Source organism: Macaca thibetana, chromosome 4 (genome assembly GCF_024542745.1).
Source record: "Macaca thibetana thibetana isolate TM-01 chromosome 4, ASM2454274v1, whole genome shotgun sequence".
Taxonomy (NCBI): domain Eukaryota; kingdom Metazoa; phylum Chordata; class Mammalia; order Primates; family Cercopithecidae; genus Macaca; species Macaca thibetana.
In genome coordinates this window covers 132,225,430-132,245,266 of record NC_065581.1, presented here as the reverse complement: position 1 = coordinate 132,245,266, position 19,837 = coordinate 132,225,430, and the positions used below count along the sequence as shown (strand labels likewise).

Below are 19,837 nucleotides of genomic sequence, written 5' to 3'. Positions count from 1 at the left end.
CATCTCCAGTCTGCAAGCATTTCTTGAGCATTCACTTTCTGCTAAGCCCTGGGAAAATGCTAATCTATTTAGCACTTTTCCATTTACAAAGCACTTGATATACTTTGACTTATTTGACACCCTCATAAACACTTGGAAGTGGAGAAGGTATTATTAATAATACCATTTAAACAAAGAGGAGACATGTCCGTGTAAATGGTAGAGATGGAAATCATAAGGACAAAGTGCGAAACAAAACAAAAAAAAAGATGTTCACCATGTGTAAGACCCAAAGAAGCAAAGCATGATGTGTTGAGGACAATAAATGATGAATAGACTTTGAAATAGCAATCAATCTTCTAAATTATATAACATTTAACCACAATTAATGCACAAGGCTTTTATGGGACAATCTTTAAAGCCTCCTCAATTACATAAAACAATACTTGAAAAAATAAAATTGTATGATACATTTATGAATGGCAAGGTTTAACACTTTAAAGACACAAATTCTTACCAAATTAATCCAAAAATTCAATACAATTCCAATAGACATTTCACCAGGATGTTTTGAAGAATTTGACAAACTTAGTCTGAAATTTAGGAGCCAAGAATCACCAAATGAGTCTTGAAAAGAAGATTCACTCTTGTGTCCACATGTGGCTTCACCATATTGGTAACAAAGGGGTGCCCCTCTCTATCTCCAATGCAGCAAGCGTGAGTGGGCCAGTCCCTAGACACTGCACTCTGAAATGCTTTACCATGTTGGTGCATTTGTGCCTGAGAATAGGCTTGCTCCTACTCAAGCGTTAAGCATGGTGGGAATAGTAGGGCAAGTCCAATACTGGAGGACATGGAAGGCTTCTAATAGGCAGCTTTGGCTCCGGGACTCTCCAACAACCTTGCCAAACTCTCCTTAAAATGGCACAGCAGCCCAAGAGGCTTTTGCCAACCCTTCTTCTTTCCTTCCATCACCTCTCCACCTGAGGTCAGACTGGCATGATGGTCTGATGACTCCCCTAGCTCCCAGCCCTCTCTCTATCTTTGTGTCTGCTTTTTATAGGACTCAAACTTAACAGTTATTTAAAAAAAAAAATCAGTGTGGCACTAGCACAGAAAGAAACAGAGTCATAAAGTAGAATGGATAGCCCAGAAATTAATCTGCTTATTGTAGTTGATATATAATAAAAGATGATACCACAAATTAGTGGGGAAAATAGATTTCTAATTGAATGTATTGAGGGAAATTATTTCCATATAGGGAGAAAAGTAAGATTAGGTGCCTTCCTCATATTGCATACAAAAATAAATTTCAAATGAAATAAACTAAATGTGAAAGGAAAAATTGTGATTCTGTGGTGGGAAAGGCTTTTACAAAAAGTATCCCCAGAGTCTCAATCATAAGAAAATAATTGATACATTAAAATTGAGGATTAAATACATAGGTGACAGATTTGGTAAAGATAATCATAATACATGTAAAAAGAGATCAATATCAGAATGTATAAGAAACTTCTGCAAATTAAAATAAAATAGGAAGGAAGAGAGAGAGAGAAAGGAAGGAAGGGAGGGAGGGAGAAAAAAGAAGAGACTGAGGGAGAAAAAGAATGAAAGAGAATAGGTAAAGTACATGAACTGGAATGTCACAGAAGGGGAAACTCAAATGACTAATGAGGTAAGATTTTTATGCCCATTGAATTGAATAAACTAAAAAAAAAAAAAAAATTAAACAACACTAAATTTTAGTAAGATTATGCGGAAACAGGAACTCTCCTGCACTGCTGGTTGAAATGTAAACGAGCCTTCCAGAAAGCAATCTGACAGCACCTAATAAAACCATACAAACATATACCCTATGATCAGTCAATACTCCTTTTGAGTATATTTCTCCAGCATACACAGACATGTTTGAAGACACTTACCACAGTAATGTTGGTGGGAGAAGGCAGTTGGAAGTTAGGTAAAGCTCCAAAACCTAGGGAAATAGATAAGTGGCAGATGAATTTTAGATAATAATGAATAGTACCAATGTGGCTACATTTTGAAATCGTAAGTTTGAGAGAATAAAATTAGAAGTAGAATAAGAAGTGTTACACAATATCATTTATATGAATTAAGAGCGCACACATACACACACACACACACACACACACAATTGCTCAATAACACTGTATTGTGTGAGGATCATTACGTAGCCAAAGATACATATTACAACATGAAAGAGGGTGCCCATGGGGAGCGAGGAATAGCAGTGGGGATTTGGAGTAAAGAGGAAAAAAAACGTGGGAAAGTTGTACAGACCAATGCTGGTGGATGCCATGGAAGGACAGCCTTTTTACTTCTCTCTTCCAAAGTCAATTCATATTTCCAATCATTATAACACACAAATCTAGAAATTCAACAAAACCCACATTTTAATGTTAGAGTGGCTCTGGAACAGTTTTCCACCGTTCACAACAAATTGCTATATAAAAGCAACATATATTTATTATCTCACGGTCTGCATGGGTCAGGAGTCTGGCCATGAGTTTAGCCGAATCTCTGCTTAAGGTGTCACCAGGCTAAAATCAAGTATTAGCCATGAACATTATTTTTGTCTAAGCCTCATGACTCTCTTTCAAGCTCACTGAATGTTGGCAGAATTCAGTTTTCGGTGACATATGACTGAAGTCCCCAGCTCCTGGAGACCATCTGCCATTTCCTGTCATGTGATTCCTCTGCACATCACAGAAGTTTGCTCCTTCGAGGCCAATAGGAGCTTCTCTGGCTGCTACTTTGAGTCTCTTTTAGTTTATTATTATTTTTGAGACGGAGTGGCCCTATCACCCTGCCTGGAGCGCAGAGGTGCGATCTTGGCTCACTGCAGCCTCTGCCTCCCGGATTCAAGCGAGTCTCATGCCTCAGCCTACTGAGTAGCTGGGATTACAGGTGTGCAGTACCACGCCCAGCTAGTTTTTCTATTTTTATTAGAGACAGGGTTTTGCCATGTTGGCCAGGCTAGTCTCAAACTCCTGACCTCAGGTGATCCACCTGCCTCGGCCTCCCAAAGTACTGGAATTACAGGCATGAGCCACCATGCCTGACTGAGTCTGTTTTAAAGGGCTCAACTGATTAGGTCAGGCTCATCCAGCATAACCTCTCTTTTGACTATCTCAGAGTCAACTGATCAGGGACCTTAATTCACCTACAAAATCTTTTTACCTTTGCCACATAACATAGCCTAATCACAGGAGTGATAGGTGATCTCTTTGAGATAGCAGGGCAAATATTCAGCTGTATATTTGGCAAATATTGATGGCATGCCTACTATGTGCCCCATACCAGCAAAACAATTGGGTATAAGGCAGACAAAATACAGTCCTCTCATTTTAGTGGTGAGAAAAGATGTGCACTCATTTAATTAAAACAAAAAATAAAATAAGTGGTTAGAGTTTGAATTTTGGGCACCATATTGCTTGAGTTCTGGCTCTATTTCATAGTAGCTGTATAACTTTGGATACATATTTGCTATAGGAGGAAGGATATATATACACACATATATATACACACACATATATACACACACATATATACATATATACACATATATATACATATATACACACACACACATATATATATATGTACTTGTTATGGGAGGAAGGAAAAAGGAATGAGAGGGGTAGGGAGGGAGAGAAAAAGGGAAGGAAATGGAAAAACTTACAGAGTTTTTGTTTCGATTAATGAGTTAGATATAAAAAGCTTAGAACAGCATCTGACACAGTGAGAAATCAATAAATCACAGCTCAGATAACAGTGGCAAATGTAAGGTCTTATGGGAGCATAAAAGAACAGACAATGGTAGCATTTTATAGATGAAAAAAATGAGACTCAGCAAACAATAGGCTTCTCTGCATTCACACAATTAGTGAGTAACAGAACCAGGAACAGAAATGAATTAACTCTGATCTGCAGTAGTTGAAACACCCTACTTAGTAAATAAGGGCCCAGGTAAGATCAGGCTGAAGACTAGCCAAGGACTTTGAGGAGGATGGAAGCTATTTCATGTGGATGAATGACCTCTACACTATTCCTTCACTATGTAACTTTGATTCTCTAAGTGTTGGCATGATGATTATAATAAAAATAAGGCTCATAGTTATAAAAATCTGTAAGGCCAACAATAATATTCAAAAATATGACCTCAATTAATCCTTTAAAAAAACTATAAATGACTTTTATATGAGCCTTCTCAAATCCTTTTACAGGGAAATCAGTAGATAACAATTTTATCAGTTCAACAAATATTTGTAAGTGCTCTCTGTTTTCCACACTATATACATTTTGCTAAACTGTATAAAAAACTTCTTAAATCACCACGCTCAGTGGCTCAAGCCTGTAATCCCAGCACTTCGGGAGGCCAAGGCAGCAGTACTGTTTGAGGCCAGAAGTTCACGACCAACCTGGTCAACATAGGGAGACACCCTCTCTACAATTTTTGTTTTTTTAATTAGCTGGGTATGGTATGTGTGCATGTAGTCCCAGCTCCTCAGGAGGCTGAGGCAAGAGAATCACCTGAGCCCAGTAGTTTGAGGCTGTAGTGAGCTATGGTTATGCCACTGCACTCCAGTGTGGGCAACAGAGCAAGACCCTTGTGTCTAAAATAACTAAACTAAAACAAAAACTTGCTAAATAAAGCTGAAAAAAAAAAAAGCCAGAACATTTTATAATGAGCCACTACTATATACCAGATAGTGTGGGTATAAAATGAATAAGACAAATTTATAGCAGGGAAAAAATTCCAACTGTTCCTCAAACTGGGGCATCTGCTGTGGAATAACAAGATTCTAGAGGCATTTCTGGCTGCGTTGAGCAGCAGGACAGCCTGCAACTGATTAACTCTCCTCACCTGTGCCTGTCATGGCCCACACTGAAATGAAAAGTTATTACTCGGTATTTTCTGGGATTAGTTTGAGAATCTGTTTATCCTGAACAGTAGATAGAAAGGAATTGCTACGAGATAGTGAAGTTTGATCAGCTTAATAAAATCAGCAGGGCAATTCAATTCCACCCACCAGGCAAACTTTCAAATTCACATTCAAATTAATAATAGTGTTGTTCAGTTAAAAGATGCTTTGATCCAAAGAATTCCCAGGGATTTGCAAATTTAGGTGGTTGATGTTCAAGAATGGGGTTTACAGACAGCTGTTTGAAGTAGGAGAACAGCCTGGTAGTGCCTTCTATCAAAAGCAGAGTTATACTCCAAAATGTTTCATTATGTCAGGGTGAAAACAGCATTTGAGAATACAAAATCAGGACCTTGTGACCAAGTTTATATACTTAAAATAAAACAATTAAACAATTATTTGACTAAACGTTAGTCAAATAAAGAGAGATCAGTGAAGGTTAATACATCTTAAAGTTTATAATTAAATTGGTATAGAATGCTAATTTCTATACTATTTTGCTCACCATAAACTTTCACCCTAAATGAAATATAACTAAAGTTGTATTTTTAAACACATACATATATATTTTTTCTTTATCTGATGCTCCATTCAAATATCTAGTTAAATATTCTAGATATTTATTCATCACAACAACTGAGACTGTTTTGAGAATGAAAGGGGGTACTTTTAATAATTACACTAAGGGAACAGGTGTCAACTGGAGACGTCCTCGGCAGATCAGGACATATGGCCACCCTATGATTAGGGCTTTTTCGAGTTACAACAGTTGTTGACTCCTGCATTCTGGGCCATACTTCTCATCTCTCTGAATCCCACCTCCCTTCATCTTGTATTTTCTCTTTCTGTGCTTTCTATGTGAGATCTCTTTACCCTCCCCCATTTATTCAATAGCAAGTTAATGAGCATGTTCCACCTGTCAGATATTATTCTAGTAGCTAGAGACACAAATTTGGCCCTGGGTCTCTAGATGCTTATATTCTAGCCCGAGTTGGGAGCACACTTTAACTAGTTTTATAATTAGGTATTTTATAAAAATTTTGAATATGCTATAAAGGTGAATCACACAGCGCCTGGGAGCATATAATCTGTCCCGCCTGGAAAGTCAGAGAAATCTTTCTTTACAGATGTCATCTTAATAAAATTCTGGGGACTGTGTTTATTACTCCTCATCTCTACCAACTGTTATAACTATATTTTTTCCTGCTGTCATCCTCTTCTGCCTCCCTTCTTTTTTATTATTTTTATTAACATTTCTGGTCTTCAGTTTCTTTTTCTCTACTAATATTGTATCAGGGTGACACCAAGATGTGCTACACTGAACCCAACTTCTGCATGTTTAAGACAAGGTATGCAAAATTAAATGAATCTATACTCCAGTTTTGTGAATAATTCAGATACACAATATAATGCAATAAAAGATGGCTGTGCTACCTGATCAGGTGCCTGATTGGGTACCAGTGGACAAGTTTGTCAAGCAGGAGTCCAAAAATCTCGCTTTAGTCAATACATGATTAACTTGCTTCCCTTCAGTACTTGCCTGTTCTTTATTTCTTGCCTCTTCTTAACTCTTCCCTTAAATGTCAGCATTCCCTAAGGTTCTGTCCTTTGCCTTCTTCTAATTTTTTTTCTTTGGGAAACTCTTCTACTTCCATGGCTTAAGCCACCACTTTCAGGCAGATGGCTCTGAAAACTTTTTCTTCTGCTCTCTGGGGGGTTCTCAACAAAGAACAATCCTGCATTTGCAGCTGTGTGCAGGACAGTGTCACAGTCCAAGCCACTGGCACTGCCCAGCTCATGCCACCATAATCTTTCATCTTGATTATTGCAAAAACCTTCTAACTGGTTTCCCTGTCTCCAGCCTTGCTCCCACCCAAATCAATTTTGCCTCCACACCATAGCAAACATGATCTTTCTAAACTGCTTGTTATCATGCTAACCCTCTTCTTAAAACTCTTCCCTAGCTCACTCTTGTTCCTTAATTAAAACCAAAGCTCTTAACAGAAACTGACACTCTCTGCATAGCCTGGCCTGTTTTTCCCTCTAGACTTGCCAACAACCGCTTCCCATCTTACATATATAGCGCACTTCCTGCTCTATACCCCATGTTGTCTCCTGACTCTAAGCTACCACACATGTTCTTCTGAACATGCTCTTTTCCTGTCCTGACTTTCATTCATCCCTCAGGCCCCAGCTCCTTAGGAGCTTTCCTAGATTTCCAAGTCTGAGTCAGGTGCTCTTACTGAGAGGTGACAACACGCTGGCGGCCCTCACTCTCTCTCAGCGCCTCCTCGGCCTCAGTGCCCACTCTGGCCATCATTGAGGAGCCTTTCAGCTGGCTGCTGCACTGTGAGAGCCCCTCTCTGGGCTGGCCCAGGCCTGAGACGGCTCCCTCTGCTTGCAGGTAGCTGTGGAGAGAGAGGCGCGGGTGGGAACGGGGCTATGCGCTGCACTGGCAGGCCAGAGTGAGTTCTGGGTGGGCGTGGTTTCAGCGTGCCCCGCACTCGGAGCAGCCGGCCGCCGCCGCTGGCCCCAGGCAGTGAGGGGCTTAGCACCCAGGCCAGCAGCTGCGGAGGGTGCCCTGGGTCCCCCGGCAGTGCCAGCTCCCAGCAGGGCAGAGCTCACGACCTGCAGGTCGCCATGCCCGAGTCTCCCCACTCCGTGGGCTCCTGCCCAGTCAGAGCCTGCTGAAGGAGACCCGCCCCCTGCTCCAGGGTGCCAGGTCCCATGAACCGCCCAAGGGCTGAGGAGTGTGGACGCACAGCAGGGGACTGGCAGGCAGGTCTGCCTGCAACACTGGTGCAGGACCCACTAGGTGAAGCCAGCTGGGATCCTGGGTCTAGTGGGGACTTGGAGAACCTTTATATCTAGCGAAGGGATTGTAAATACACCAATCAGCATTCTGTGTCTAGCTCAAGGTTTGTAAACACACCGATCAGTGCTCTGTGTCTAGTTAATCTGGGGAAGACTTGGAGAACTTTTATGTTAGCTAGAGGATTGTAAATGCACCAATCAGCACTCTGTCTAGCTCAAGGTTTGTAAAGGCACCAATCAGTGCTCTGTGTCTAGTTAATCTGGTAAGGACTTGGAGGAATTTTATATCTAGCTAGAGGATTGTAAATGCACCAATCAGCACTCTGTGTCTAGCTCAGGGATTGTAAATGCACCAATCAGCACCCTGTCAAAACGGACCCATCAGCTCTCTGTAAAATGGACCAATCAGCTCTCTGTAAAGTGGACCAATCATCAGGATGCAGGTGGGGCCAGATAAGGGAATAAAAGCAGGCTGGGGTGTCTTTCCACACTGTGGAAGCTTTGTACTTTTGCTCCTTACAGTAAATCTTGCCGCTGCTCACTCTTTGGGTCCACGCCATCTTTATGAGTGTACCACCCACCGTGAAGGTCTGCAGCTTTACTCCTGAAGCCAGTGAGACCATGAACCTACCAGGAAGAATGAACAACTCCAGCCGTGCAGTCCTATTAGCTGTAACACTCACCGCGAAGGTCTGAAGCTTCACTCCTGAAGTCAGCAAGACCACAAACCCTCCAGAAGGAAGAAACTATGGACACAACTGAACATCTGAAGGAACACATTCTGGACACACCATCCTTAAGAACTGTAACATTCACCGTGAGGGTCCATGGCTTCATTCTTGAAGTCAGTGAGACCAAGAACCCACCAATTCCAGACCCATTACTATGTGCTCTCTCACAGCACTCTCTACCCTTGTTATCACAGCCCCGTTTTACTCTCACCTTTAGCTTACTCGCATTCTCCACTTGGCTGTGAAATATAGCATGGAATGTAAATACTACTATAGAATGAGAAGATTGAACATGAATAGGCACTCAGTAGCTGTTAGTGTCTTGTAAGGGTCTTAACAAGTGGTTAAACTTTAGTATGAGGTATGAGAAATCCACAGAAGGAATAGCATTAGCAAAGATGTGTCTAGAGATTGGAAAATGCAAGGCAAATGTAGTAATTAAATCATGCAGATTGAAATATACACTCAGATAGGAAAATAATGGGAGCCAAGGCTTGAACAGCTAAGCCTTGAATGCCAGATTGAGACATTTGGTATTTTTTCCCAACATTTGCTGGACAGTAGATTTACCTGGGAAACTCTTATCAAAACACCAATACCTGGGCTCCACCTTCAGAGATACTGAATTATCCAAGAAAAAGACTCAGACAAAAGCATTTAAAAAAAGCTTTCTAGGCTGGAATTAAGAATCATGACTCTAGGAGGCAATGGAAATTTTGGAAGTTTCTGAGTATAATCTAGTATATATTAAATTTGTAATAAAAATGTGTCAAATGAATGTTGATGTTGCATATACCAGATATCTTTGTTACTGGTTTTCAGAAATTTTTCATGTTTTATAAAAATATATTTGTTCATTAAAAAAACACCACAATGACTTTGTTCCCTTTTGTTACAGGTAATGTGTAAGAGCCCACAAAAGTCACTTAATTTTCTCATGCTTTAAATTTTATTTTTCCTTTCCTTGTGTGTAAACACAAGTGTTTTAAGCATATTTTGAACTGTTTTTTTCCAGAATGTGCATCTTTATTTTTCCTGAATATTTCTAAATACCTTAGGTAAAATTTACTGCTTCTACGGATGGCCTAAAAGTTCTGGCAATGAAAGAAGTAAAGTGTGAATGTATTCTTAATACAAGCTATTCAGATGTCTTCATCAATTATTATGTGACGTCTTTCCAGTTCTATCCTAAACTGTAGAAACTCTTCCAGTTAAACAACAGGGCATGATAAGAGTTTCATAATATGCTGCCTGTAAGAAGTAATTTCATTGTACCAAACTCATTTTCACTTTTAATAATCTTGATTTGATCCTATATCACTAATAGAGGCTTTAAAGATCAATTTATATATTTACTAGACAGTATGAGGTTCATGATGTTCTTACTTTTTACAAATAATAAATATGTATACACTTTTCTACAAATAATAAGTGCATACATAAACATTTTTCCTGCTATTATGTGTACGTACACATTTTAAAAAATAATAAATTACTTTTTACACATTTATTGTTTGAAAAAAATGTGGTAAAGTCAGAATTCCTCACTGTTAACAATTATCTCTAAGAAGGTCTAAAGTTCTTATTCTAGGACTTGAAGGGGAAGTTAGCCGTATTTATATACTACTTTTCTCAAACTTAGCTCTCAACTCAATATACTGTATTTGACAGGCAGACACAGGTATTATATCATGATAAAACAATAGTGGTGCAATTGCTTCTTAGATTGAAAGAGATGCAGTCATTGCACTATTGCAAGAGTAAAGGAAAAAAATGAATTGTCATTATCCAATGAATTAATAGAGTTCTAATCCCACTTGAAGAAAAATTTTGTTTTTCTCAGGAATTCCAGTATTTATGCTTCTGTGAAGCGTTTTCTAATATTGACTCTTTAGTTAGGGGCCAGGAAATATTTTTTTCTAAGTGAGAAGGAAATTGATTATAAGCAAATTAATTTGGGGAAATGGTAAGATTTAAAACTCCCATGTTTTCATCAGATACCACATTTTTCTGGAGTTCTAGCTATCCTTTGTTCTTGTATTTCCAAAACATCTAGTAAATTTAAAAAATGCAATGGGAGACTTTAAGCCCACAGCCCAGCCCTTGATAAATAATCAAAAGACAATCGAGTATTTATGCTTGCCCTGCAACAGAAAGGTTAAAGTTCATTGAAAAATCCTCTTAATTTAAGAACTGTAGTTGTTCCATACAATCATAAATAAAAGAAGTAATTATAAACTTTGGGGGGAAAAGGACTAAAAATATTTTTTAGAAAAATATGGCTTTCTAATCTAATTGAAAGTAAGGGAAATTTTTTGTGCCTTGTAGTGTATGATTATATATAGTTGTGTGTAACTGGTGAATGATGTCTAAAGAGGTTGCTCAAGGTTACAGGAAAAACCCTAAGGAATTCTTGCAGCAACATCCTGAAATAAGAGCTCCTGCATAATAGATTCACTGTGGTTTCCTTAGTGAAGCGAGCCTTCTATGAACACACAATCTTTAACTATACAGGATCAGGAGGAGAATTGAGTCATGCATTGGAATGCTTTTAGCTTTGGTTTACCCCTCTGTTTAAAGGAAAGAGTTATGAGATTTGCTTAATTTGATCATTTTCCTCTTTCCTTTGGTAATCTCCCTCCTGTATTATAAGATATATAATGCTTCCTTCACACTTCAAATGAAAGTTGAAATGAATTTTTCATGCGTACTATGTTGTAGATGCAAGGTCTAAAATTTACTTCAGGGATCTGAATGTGTAGCATATACAACTGAGTGTTGAAAGAAGACAAAATCTTTTTCATCACAAAGAATATGTGCTCATTAAGAATCAGAATGTTCAATTGTGTGAAGATGGGAGATGGGGAGATTGGTATTATGGCCTTGGATCCAGAAATCAGGTATTTACCCAAAATTTTCTCTGTAGTTTTCACCTATCATCAATTCATTTAACCTGTTTACCATAATTTTTTAAGTTTAATTAAGAGTCAGTCGTCTTTTCATGTTGCTGGATAACAGCCTTGACATTTTAAAGGGAGACATTTTTCTCATACTAGGTTCTAGTTATTGTGTATGACAGTGGAACTCCTAGTGGGATTTTCTTGAGTTCATAAGCACCTATTAAAGATGCTTATAATAAAAGAATAAAAGATAAAAAATCAAAGAAATGTTTGAAGAGGTATTCTGGGGCTTGATCTATTGGTTATTAAAAATGTAATACAGGGCTACATTAACAAGCAGAATGGTTTTGATTCAAGAACCAAAAGGCAGATTCAAGAAATAGGAAAAAAAAAACTAGAAACAAATCCTAATTATGATAAGTATTTTCTATATGACAACAGTACCACTGCAAATAACAATAAGCAAACAAACAAAACTCCAATAAACCAAATGAAATCATTAAATAAAAATACAATTGAAAAATCAAAAAAGTTACAAAGATATATAATGAATGCTGCTGTAACAGTGGATTAAATCAACTATGTTCAAATATTATAACCACATTTCAGAAAATTAAAAATGTCAAAAAATAAAATGATAATTTATATAAATAATAATATAATTCCAGATTTCAGAAAAAGAAGAAGTAATCACTAAAGAAGAAAAAAGTCAATATAAAAAGCCCAAACTGTGATACATTAAATCCTTTCATAAGCAAAATTAAGGGGTCAGCAATAAACTCGAAAAGTATTTTCAGAAAAATGACAAAGGGTTATGTCATTAAATAGAGCTCATGCCAACCAGTAAGTTTACCAATAGGAAAAAGGTCCAAGTGCCTGTAAATAAGAGCTCACAGATGAGGAAAATATATGTCACTAATAAATATAATAAAACATGTTACCAACTTAAAATGAGATATCACTTTGTCTCCTGGATTAGGGGGGACAAGGGGAGGTACAACGACATTTCACACATCCTCCATCCCACCTGCCAGCCCAACCCTATACTAGAGGGGTTTGCTCACCCAATCTCCCTTCTGAGACCATAGTCTGAGAATAAAAAAAGATAAAAAAATCAAAGAAATGCTTGAAGAGGTATTCTGGGGGGCTTGCTTTACTGGTTATTAAAAATGTAATACAGAGCTACAATAACCAGCTACTCTTCAAGTATAGGGAAGAGACAGAGAACAAGTATCATGTTATAAGAGCAGGTTAATTGCTGTGTTAATGTTTTGCTGTAAGCCTAGGTCTGGAGGAACTGTTTTTCTTGATTCCCTCCTATTTTGCAGGATTGCAAGGCTACTGGAGATCCCTCTTTGACCCCAGGGCTAGGATGGAGAGAAATAAAACTGAGATAGTTGGAAAGGGAGGATGACTCTCTTATGTCTGTCTGAAATAGCCTCATTTCAGTTGAGTCATTTAGAAGGAAATAGTTGGTCATGTAGAAGGAAAGTAAAGAGGTGTTTTGTATCATGCTATGAGATACATGTGTATGTCAGGTTGTCTAATCTGAAGATATTCTTTTGAGCAGTGGACTAGTAGGACATAAGGGATGGTTAAGGGGTTTGTTATATTAGCAGAACTTGTCCAAAATAGTAATGCAGGATGTAAATGAGAGAATATTGAGATAGTCGCTCTAATACTGACACTGATGACAGTTTTAACTGATACAAGCTTTCTATAAACCATTTAAAGTACCAAGAGTCTTACATTTTTTTTTTTTTTTTTTTTTTGAGACGGAGTCTCGCTCTGTCGCCCAGGCTGGAGTGCAGTGGCCGCATCTCAGCTCACTGCAAGCTCCGCCTCCCGGGTCTACGCCATTCTCCTGCCTCAGCCTCCCGAGTAGCTGGGACTACAGGCGCCCGCCACCTCACCCGGCTAGTTTTTTGTATTTTTTAGTAGAGACGGGGTTTCACCATATTAGCCAGGCTGGTCTCGATCTCCTGACCTTGTGATCCGCCCGTCTTGGCCTCCCAAAGTGCTGGGATTACAGGCTTGAGCCACCACGCCCGGCCAAGAGTCTTACATTTTAAAAAATATCTTCTTTGACCCCCTAACTACATTTCTTAGCATTACTCATTGACCAAACTTTTGAAAAACACCACTTTGTGACAGGCAAAGAAGATGATAGATACAGCAATTAACAAGGCAGGCCAGGTACTTGTTCTTATAGTACTTTAATTCTAGTGGGGCCGGGAGAGAACAGACAATAGCCATGTACATAAACAAATAAGTAAAATATTATAGAAAGTGATACATAGAGTGAAGAAAATAAATTGGAGTAATATGTTAAAGAGTGACCAGGGAATGTCAGGGAAACTCTCTTTGAAGGGTGATGTATTAGTGAGGGTTCTCCAGAAAAACAACCAGTAGGATGTGTATACATCTCTCTAGATGGATAGACAGATGGATACATAGATGGATAGATAGTTACACACTTAAGTACATACATATATGTATGTGTAGAGAGAGAGAAACAGAGACAGAAAAAGGTTTATTTTAAGAAATAACTCTGGTGGCAGGCGCCTGTAGTCCCAGCTACTCGGAAGGCTGAAGCAGGAGAATAGTATGAACCCAGGAGATAGTGCTTGCAGTGAGCCGAGATCCTGCCACTGCACTCCAGCCTGGGCGACAGAGAGAGACTCTGTCTCAGGAAAAAAAAAAAAAAGAAAAAAAAAGAAATTGACTCACATGATTGTAGAAGCAGGAAAGTCTGAAATCTGCAGGGCAGACCAGACCAGGAGGCTGGAAACCCAAGGAAGGAGTGACGTTGCACTACCGCATCTGAAATCAGTCTGCAGGCAGAATTTCTTCTTCCTCTTTTTTTTTTTTTTTTTTTTTTTTTTTTTTTTTTTTTTTTGAGACGGAGTCTCGCTCTGTCGCCCAGGCTGGAGTGCAGTAGCGGGATCTCCACTCACTGCAAGCTCCACCTCCCGGGTTCATGCCATTCTCCTGCCTCAGCCTCCCATGTAGCTGGGACTACAGGCGCCCGCCACCGCACCCGCCAAATTTTGTATTTTTAGTAGAGACAGGGTTTCACCGTGTTAGCCAGGATAGTCTCGATCTCCTGACCTCGTGATCCACCCGTCTCGGCCTCCCAAAGTGCTGGGATTACAGGTGTGAAGAATTTCTTCTTCTTCAGGGACCTCAGTCTTTTCTCTTAAGGTCTTCAACTGTTGGATGAGGCTCACTCACATTATGGAGGATGAGATGCTTTACTCAATGTCTACTGACTAATCACATCTAAAATTTATCTTCGCAGTCATGAAGACCAAGCAAGTTGGTCTTGCTCTTATTTGACCAAGCAAGTGAGCACTGTAGCCTACCCAAGTTGACTCATCAAATTAATTACCACAGGTGATATTTCAGCTGATAATCGAATAACAATATGTAACCAGCCACGTCTGGTCCTGGTGGAAGAGATGCAAAGGTTCTAAAGCAGAAGAGTGTGCACTGGGAGCAAAAAGACCCAGTGTGCTGGGTCCCAGTGATGTGCTGTGACCTGTTCATACTGCCTCTAAAGACCCTCCAAAAAATCAATGAATCCAGGAGTTGGTTTTTTGAAAAGATCAACAAAATTGATAGACCGCTAGCAAGACTAATAAAGAAGAAAAGAGAGAAGAAACAAATAGACGCAATAAAAAATGATAAAGGGGATATCACCACCAACCCCACAGAAATACAAACTACCATCAGAGAATACTATAAACACCTCTACACAAATAAACTAGAAAACCTAGAAGGAATTGATAATTTCCTGGACACTTACACTCTCCCAAGGCTAAACCAGGAAGAAGTTGAATCCCTGAATAGACCAATAGTAGGCTCTGAAATTGAGGCAATAATTAATAGCCTACCAACCAAAAAAATGCAGGACCAGACGGATTCACAGCCGAATTCTACCAGAGGTATAAGGAGGAGTTGGTACCATTCCTTCTGAAACTATTCCAATCAATAGAAAAAGAGGGAATCCTCCCTAACTCATTTTACGAGGCCAACATCATCCTGATACCAAAGCCTGACAGAGATACAAAAAAAAAAAGAGAGAATTTTAGACCAATATCCTTGCTGAACATCGATGCAAAAATCCTCATACTGCCTCTAAGAGCTGATTACAAACATCTCTTTTCAATTCCATGGTCAGTGACATCACACTGGTAGCTTGAAATCAGTAAGTATTTATACCAGAGGAGTATGTACACCAGAGTAATCAGCAAATGCTACAAACCAGGACTTTTATTACTCCCACTTTTTAAACATTTACCTGCAAAGTACTGATGGGAAGAGCTCAAGGGGGAGGCATGGGCCTTAGATGGCATGTCTATCAGCTTAGCTCTCAGTCTCAGTGTGATGACTGACATTTTCCAGTCATATTACATACAAGTCAAAATAATTCATATTGTAGTGTACTCTTGAACAGGTTTCATAGGGTGGCAGGATTGCAAGTAGAAAGGCTAATGAGAAGATTACTGAAGCAGTCTAGAGACGAGATGATGGAGACTACACAAGAGTGTGGCAGGCACCAGGAGAGATTAAAAGCTTTGAAGGGCACATTTTGAATGGGGTGCTATAGCTCTTGGATGGAGGAAGCTGCAAGGAGAGAAATTAAGAATGATCCGTGGGTTATTGACCTAAGCAACTGGGCCTACTCATGTTGGGGTTCTTTTATGACATGGGAACACTTGGGAGGGAGAGTTTCAACAGGGAAATGTGGCAGGGGGAGTCAGTTGTTGCTTTGGCCTGATTGAATTTGAGATGCCTGCTAGATTTTGAAATGCCTGAAGCCGTTAAGGAAGAAGTTTTATATGTGAGCTTATATTTGGAACTCAGTGGAAAGGTCAGGACTTGAGATGTAAATTTGGGAATCATCTCTATACAAAGACTAACTTTCCTAAGGAAATAATCAGAAATTCAGACAGACTAATTGGTTAAAATAAAAGGACACAGAAATGTATATGCTATATGGCTGAATAAGGAAGATATATTGAAACAATTAGTCAATAAGCCGTAATTCCACTTGCTGTAGCTAGTGTAATTATGAGTAATTTAAATTTTTTGTCCTTTAGATATTCACCACAACAAATAAGTTATTCTTAAAATTAGAAGAAAACAATCTTATTTTTAAAGAAATATAAAAACATTAAATTTGTTAATGATAACATTGAAATAGCAAAGTAGCTAAAAATTTTATTTGGCCACTGGTTAAACTGTTTCTTTGACTTAAAGAGCTTACAGTTATGTAAGCACACTATTTTTTACTTGCCTTTCCCATTATTAAAATAATACATGTATGTTACAGATAAATTTGAAAAGATAAAAGAATAAAGAGAAATAATTTTTACGTATTATTGAATATTTAGTTTTCTTGATCCAATTTTATCTACTTTTTTGTGATATGCTCCTATTGTTCTATATCTTATTTACATATTATATCTATCTTTTTATATCTTATAGAAGCTATGTTATTAATCCCTTAAAAGTGCATTTTTATAAGAGATTAAAAAAGGTTCACGACTTCACATGGTTTTACATCTTGTGATAGTGTTCTGTAATGTTTAGCCTCTATGATACTGCTGCAGTCTAGTGTTTCACTGGAATTTTTCATTTTCACTTCAGTGCCATAAAACTGCAACCTCAAATTTATTGCAATATTTACATATATGACAGCTGTTAAAACTACAGTAGTTGAAACACACTTAGGGAATAGTTACTGAGGCAAATGTGTGTATGCACACACACACACACACTTTCATGTAAGTTATTTATTGTAACGTTGGACTTTTATTCCCTCTTGGTGAATAAAAAAAGGACATAAGTGTTGATATTTATGTTATACCATTACCTACTTCCCTTACTTCATTCATGAATTTCTTTATTCATATCAATACTTACTGAAAAGTTTATAAAGAACCTACTATGTGCCAAGCAGTGAGCAAAACACAGCATAGTTGGGGAGACAGACACATAAATGGAAAAACAGTATTGCCATATGGTGAGAACTGTTGAAAGGGTATAATCAACATACTTTGGAATCACACAGGGGAATGGGAGAAGGTGACCCTTGAGCTGGGTGTTAGAGGATGAATGAGCATTTACCAGGCAGAAGAAATAGCATTTGCACCTGCATGGAGCCATGAAAGGAGAAAGAATGATTGAGGCAGGAAATAAAGTTCAAAAATGAGGTTTGGACCAGCTTGTGATGGGTCTTGTGTGCCAAGCTAAGGAATTTGGATTACATATTGCAGGTCATGGAAGTCAACAGAGGTTGCTTTGCATTGGAGACTGTCAGAATCAGTTTGGGCTGGAAAGAACATTCTGCAGCAATGTGAGGAAAGATTAGATTGGAAAGAAAACTGGTTATAGGAGCACTAGGGATAGGTGAGTTCAGTGCAAAAGATAAGGAAGGCTGAAAGCTTTGGCAGTCTCTGAGGATGGGAAGAAAGAAGACAATTTGGCAAAATGACAATGTTTAATGAAATGATTAAAGCAAGAACAGGATGAAGAAGAAAGAAGATAGGGAATATATTTTTTAAAAGAAGGTTGGGTGTGAAAATTAGAGAGTCTGGAAAGTAATTTGAAGAAGGATTAGAATCAAACAATTTTTTAAAGGGTAAGTAAAATTTGAGGTTGGTCTAAATTGAGACCAATGTGTTTGAAATAATGTTTTAATATTTCCTGGGTTGAGATAGGAGATTAAAAAGAAAAAAAGGGCTAATAAGAGGTCTACTTTCATCTAGACTACGTAGGTGCTCAGAAAGAAAGAGAAATGAGAATTTACTTAGTTTTTTATTTTTAATTTTTTTGGCACATAGCAGGTGTATATATTTATGGGATACATGAAATGTTTTGACACAGGCATGCAATGTGAAATAAGGAAATCTTGGAGATGCGGTATTCATCTCCTCAAGCATTTATCCTTTGAGTTACAAACATTCCAAGTACACTTTTTAAGTTATTTTAAAATGTACAAAACGTTATTATTGACTATAATCACCCTGTTGTGCTACCAACTAGTAGGTTTTATTCACGCTTTCTAAGTGTTTTTGGTACCCATTAACCATTCCCACCTCTCCCCTAGTCCTCCACTACGTAAATGGGAATTAAAAGATGATCAGAAGACAGTTGGGAGCAGAGTGAGAATAAGAATCTTCAACTGCCGTCTCACCTTTCAGATCATGAAGAAGTTTTTCACAATGAGCAGAACACTCAACCTGAAAGCAGAATGGATTGAGTCACTGAAGCGTGGCAGTGGAATGGTGCTTGATGTTGGCAAAGGAAACATGTACTTCTAGACTTGACACTTTTCCCTTAGTTTACAGTTTCCAAATAGAAACATCACTTTAAAATAACATGAAGAATATACATGGATGTACTGAACGAAGGATAAAGTCTGTGTTGCAGTCCTAGCCCCATCGACTTCTACAAATATGGCTTTGGACAAATCACCTAACTTTTACTTTTGAGAATTTAAACTCATCATGTATAAAATGGCATTGCTAATATGTTTGCTGCCTACCCCATTGGGTTTTGTGAGGAATAAATGATAATGCTAAGAAAAATGTATTGAGAATTATAAATCACTATTCAAATGCAAGTTATTTATGTGATTATTGTCATTACTATTAATACTTTCACTCAGCTAAAACCTTAGAACCAAAAAAATCTGAGAACTTGCTTACTATTAATAACTGTCTTATTTGATTTAGGGACTCAAGAAAGTATCAGCTCACATGACTGAGTCTCATCAATTCCAAGTTGTGCATTGAGAATCACAATAAAGATCGGGAATATGAGACTTTAGGCATAATTCTTTTTCATCACCATCTGGCTATTTCTACTTCTCCAGTCCTAACTTCTAACCTGATCTTAGTCAGCAGGGCTAAATTGCAAAGTAGAAAATTTCAAGGAAGCCTTCTTCGGGTTCCATACTCTGCTTTTATGCCTTCTACACAAAGAAAGGGAAACATAAAAAAAAAAGAGTGGACCTCCCATTCATACACAACTTCCTCCCAACAATTTCCTTAGTAGAGCCTGGGAGGTCCTACTTCAACCAACCCTGCTCCCTCCGCTGGCTCTGTGCTGCCTGATGACCTCCATACCATGCTCCCTTGTATCTCAATACTGCTCACAGGTCACCTCATCAGAGACACCTTCCCTGATTACAGCATATGAAATTACAAAACAAGCCTGATCTCATTCCATTGTCCTTGCTCTGCTTCACAAACCTCAATCACTGGCAGATGTAGAATATACTTATCTGTTTCTTATCTGTCCCTGCTCCCATCCATGTAAGCACTGCAAGAATCAGACTTGGTTTACCATTGTAACCCCTGAGTCTGCCACATGGAAAGTATTCAATAAATCATTGTTGAACAAAGGAATGAATGCATCTGTGAATGGATATATTAATTTAAAATGTCCTGGTTCT

At 38.4% G+C, this 19,837-nt stretch overlaps 1 long non-coding RNA gene across 1 annotated transcript; it reads left to right on the top strand.

The window, feature by feature from the left end:
• Positions 1-11,270: 11,270 nt before the first annotated feature.
• On the top strand, positions 11,271-18,733 carry LOC126952894 (uncharacterized). The gene is made up of 2 exons (XR_007725060.1): positions 11,271-11,370; positions 18,488-18,733. It is a non-coding gene; the product is annotated as an uncharacterized LOC126952894 (long non-coding RNA).
• The last annotated feature ends 1,104 nt before the right edge of the window (positions 18,734-19,837 follow it).